Consider the following 4,642-nt stretch of genomic DNA (forward strand, 5'->3'; position numbering starts at 1 on the left):
AGTCCGGATCTCTGTTGCAATGGGGAAAGGAAAAAAACAGAAAGCAAAAAACTGAGTCTCTCTTAGTTTCCGATAGCTTAGCTCAGGAAGCCGTGCGCTGCTGGAAATGTGCTGGGAGCTCCGACATTCTACGCGCGCGCGCCCGGGCCTCCACCCGCCACTGACCCTTTGTTGAGGGTCCCGTCGGTGCGCGCCTTATTTCTTCCCTGTGGGGACCCGGAATTCGCGCAGTCCGTGCAGGGGGCGGGGTGTGCCGTGGAAATGTGGTCCGTGGTCCTGTTCCCAAAACCAAGTTCGAATTGCTCACGCCTGGCGCAGTCGCTGCTTGGGTCGCTTCCGCCGCGGCGCGCGCCTCTCCAGAGCAGCCGCTTCTCACAGCCACAGACGCCTCTGATTCCCCGTTGAGATGGCTTAGGGCTGGGGGCTATTCCTTCTCTTGAGCCCCGCTGCCCAGCAGTTATCTATGGAGTGGGTTTCTGTCTCCAAGCGCAGCCAAGCGTTCTATACCTCTTCCCCAGAGACAGCTCCATGAGCGTGTTCCGACTCTGTCTCTTCCCTTTGTCTCCCGGGCGCCCGGCACCTGTGCCACACTGGGCTGGGGATCTTACTTCCCCTGCCCGTCCGGGCTGGCCCGTCCTCGGATCTCCCCCGTTCGCCCCCACTCACTCACGTATCTTTGAGGTTCTATTCCCTCTGGAGTTCGTATTTTCTCCTTCTGCTCTCTCAGTTGAACGTAATATCCTTCTCAGTTCGAAAAACGTTGCAGAGGGAGTTTACAGAGCTCCCTTCCTCTCCGCCATCTTGGCTCCACCCCGTTTTGGTTTTCTACTTCAATATGACTTTGGCTATTCAGCGTCTTTTGTGGTTCCATACGAATTTGAGGATAGTTTGTTCTAGCTTTAAGAAGAATATTGGTGCAATTTTGATGGGGATTGCATTGAATGTGTAGATTGCTTTGGGTAGTAATGACATTTTCACAATGTTTATTCTTCTGATCCATGAATAGGGCGTGTTTTTCCATTTCTTGGTGTCTTCTTCAATCTCTTTCATAAGTTTTCTATAGTTTTCATCATATAGGTCTTTTACATCCTTGGTTAGGTTTACTCCTAGGTATTTGATATTTTTTCGTGCAATCGTGAATGGGATCAGTTTCTTGATTTCTCTTTCTGCTGCTTGATTTTTGGTGTATAGGAATGCAACTGATTTCTGCACATTGATTTTGCACACTCCAACTTTACTGAGTTCATTGATCAGTTCTAGAAGGCTTCTGGTGGAGTGGAGTCCACCAGGTTTTCCATGTAGAGTATCATGTCATCTGCGAAAAGTGAAAGTTTGACTTTTTCTTTGCCAATTCTGATGCCTTTTATTTCCTTTTGTTGTCTGATTGCTGATGCTAGGACTTCCAGCACTATGTTAAACAGCAGTGGTGAGAGTGGACACCCCTATCGTGTTCCTGATCTCACTGGGAAAGCTCTCAGTTTTTCTCCATTGAGGATGATATTAGCTGTGGGCTTTTCATAAATTGCTCTTATAATGTTTAGGTAAGTTCCTTCTATTCCAACTTTGTCAAGGGTTTTTATTAAGCCAGGGTGCTGTATTTTGTCAAATACTTTTTCTGCATCTATCAACAGGATCATATGGTTTTTATCCTTTCTTTTGTTGATGTGATATAGCACACTGATGGATTTGCGAATATTGAACGAGCCCTGTAACACAGGAATGAATCCCACTTGATCGTGATGGATAATTTTTTAAATATGCTGTTGAATTCGATTTGCTAGTATCTTGTTGAGTATTTTTGCGTCTGTATTCATTAAGGATATTTGTCTGTAGTTCTCTTTTTTTTGCTGGGTCTCTGCCTGGTTTGGGTATCAGGTGATGCTGGCTTCGTAGAATGAGTTTGGAAGTTTTCCTTCTATTTCTATTTTTTGGAATAGTTTGAGAAGAATGGGTATGAGCTCTGCTTTAAATGTCTGGTAGAATTCCCCTGGGAAGCCATCTGGCCCTGGGCTCTTATTCTTTGGGAGATTTTTGATAACAGATTCGATTTCTTCACTGGTTATCAGTCTATTCGTGCTTTCTATCTTTTCCCTTTTGAATTTTGGCAGTGCATGTGCATTTAGGAATTTGTCCATTTCTTCTGTGTTGTCCAGTTTGTTGGCATATATTTTTTCATAGTAATCTCTGATGATTGCTTGTATTTCTAAGGGATTGGTTGTAACAGATCCTTTTTCATTCATGATTTTGTCTATCTGGGTGCTCTCTCTTTTCTTTCTGAGGAACCTGGCTAGAGGTTTATCAATTTTGTTTATTTTTTCAAAGAACCAACTCTTGGTTTCATTGATCTGCTCAACTGTTCTTTTGGATTACATATTGTTTATTTCTGCCCTGATCCTTATTATTTCTTCTTTTCTGCTGGGTTTGGGATGCTCTTACTGCTCCCCTTCTAGTTCCTAAAACTCACTTCAAATTATTTAGGAAGTAGGTATGAATCCTAAATCAGAGTATCATAAAAACATTGGCCTCTAGAGGTAGAAGAGGATTTTGCATGTGACTCAGGCAAGGTGTACTGGATATCAGTAGAAACACTTTTATAGGTTGGACTTTGTCCTCAGGTCCCTCTGAAAACTCTTATACTTAACTTTCCCATGTTTTATGTGTGTGACAGGATGAGGTTGGAAACCCACCTCGAATACCATGCTGTTGTCTCAGATCTCAGATTTCAGGAATCCAGTTCTCAAATACCGCATGTCAGGGGCACTTGGATGGCTTGGTTGGTTAAGCACCAGACTTGATTTTGGCTCAGGTCATTATCTTGCAGTTGGTGGGATCAGGTCCCACATGGGGTTCTGCACTGATTGCATGGAGTCTTTCTTGCTCTCAAAATAACTAACTAAATGGCTAAATCAACAAATAAATAAAATGAACATTAAATACCACATGGATGAATGCTGGGAGCAATAGCCCCAAATGTCCAAATTAAATTTCAGTTCAGTCCCTCTAGCTCTACTAGTGTTTCTCTTTAAACCTTATACAAAATGTGTGTTCCCCCTTCTGTATTTTACAGAGTTTATTCAGAGTTCTTTTCTTTTGTTATACTTAAGGATGAACAAAATATTCTTGATATTTCAGGCAGAATAGTAATTTCCAGGAATCAGTTTATATACACATTGGGTATAGTGTCCAAATCTTTGTGAAAAATGGCAAGGATTTGCCATTTGCTCATATCACACAAACATTGCAGCATTTAGTGGCTGCTTTGGAGACTTAACTGAAGATTTGAATAAAAATTTTACAATTCCTGGTCCTGGTACATTCTGTTCATAAATTATTGTCTAAAAATTCAAGGGTCATGATAGAAAAAGGGTAACTCTCTATTAAAAACCTCAATGTGAAGATAAAATGTTATTGTCAATTATTGTCTTCAGCAGGTTAACAATAGGGAAGGGGAAAGGGGGGGAAAAAGAGAGAGAGGCAAGTTGTTAGAGACCCTTATCTATAGAGAGCAAAGTGAGGGTTGATGGAGAGGAAGTTGGTGGGGGAATGGGCCAAATGGGTGATGAGTATTAAGGAAGGCACTTGTTGTGTTGAGTACTAGATGTTATATGTAAGTGACGAGTGACTAAATTTTACTTCTGAAACCAATATCACACTATAGAATTTAAATATAAATTGAAAAAAACTCTTGTCTTCAAAATTATAATCAGAGATTATATATGTGTGTGTGTATATGTATGTATGTGTGTGTATATATATACTCTAAAATTTTTATAAAAATATGCTGTATTCAGTGATGGGTCAGTGCAGTTTTCTGTATAATTTTGAAAAGTTGAAATCAAGCTAATGGGCATACAATAGGAGACTTAAATAACTCATGGTACAAAGATAGGATGAAACATTCTGTAGCTGTGGTTGGCAGAATGCTAAGATGGCCTTCAAGTTTCCAGCCCATTCGTTACTCAGCTTGTATAACCCTCTTTCCTAAAGTATGGGCAAGGCTTCCTTGACTAGATTATGTTATGTGTTGAAGGCGACAAGATAGTCACTTTCATGATTATATTGTAGTAAGCTGGGCAGAGACTCTCTTGTATGTTTTGAACAGGTAAGCTGGCTTGTGAGAGGGCCATGTGCTAGGAACTGGGAGTGGCGTCTGAGAGCCAAGAGCAACTTTTGACAAGCAGCTAACAAGAAAACAACAACAAGGAACTGAATTTTGCCACAAACCTGAATCAGCTGACAAGTGGACCCTGAGCATTAGAAGAGAGCACAGCCCTGGCTGACACGTTGATTTCATTCTGGTGAGACCCTGAGTAGATGACCCAGCTAACTCATGCCTGGAATCCTGGCCCATAGACAGTATGAGATAATAAATTTTTGTTTTAAACCAATAATTTTGTGGTGATTTGTTATCCATTAATAGAAAACTAATACAATAGGCATTTGAAAAGGTGTTTCTGAAAATTTATTCAATGATTTTTGAAAAGACAACATTACAAATAAAGATATAAAATTTTATACATAATATGCTCTTCGACATACCAAGGGAAATATATAGACAAGAGACTGAAAAGAAGTATTCTTGCATATCAGAAGTGGCTCCTGCTGGAATTTTGGGTGATTTCTTCTTTTGCTCTTTTAACAT

At 40.8% G+C, this 4,642-nt stretch overlaps 1 long non-coding RNA gene across 1 annotated transcript in view; it reads left to right on the forward strand.

Annotated features, from left to right (window-relative positions):
* Window positions 1–4,391, forward strand: part of LOC115284123 — an 8,380-nt gene extending 3,989 nt beyond the window's left edge. Inside the window, exon 2 of the long non-coding RNA XR_003905115.1 lies at window positions 4,103–4,391. This is a non-coding gene — a long non-coding RNA (uncharacterized LOC115284123). The remainder of the gene's footprint in view (window positions 1–4,102) is intronic.
* The last annotated feature ends 251 nt before the right edge of the window (window positions 4,392–4,642 follow it).

This window comes from Suricata suricatta, chromosome X (assembly GCF_006229205.1).
Source record: "Suricata suricatta isolate VVHF042 chromosome X, meerkat_22Aug2017_6uvM2_HiC, whole genome shotgun sequence".
Lineage (NCBI taxonomy): Eukaryota > Metazoa > Chordata > Mammalia > Carnivora > Herpestidae > Suricata > Suricata suricatta.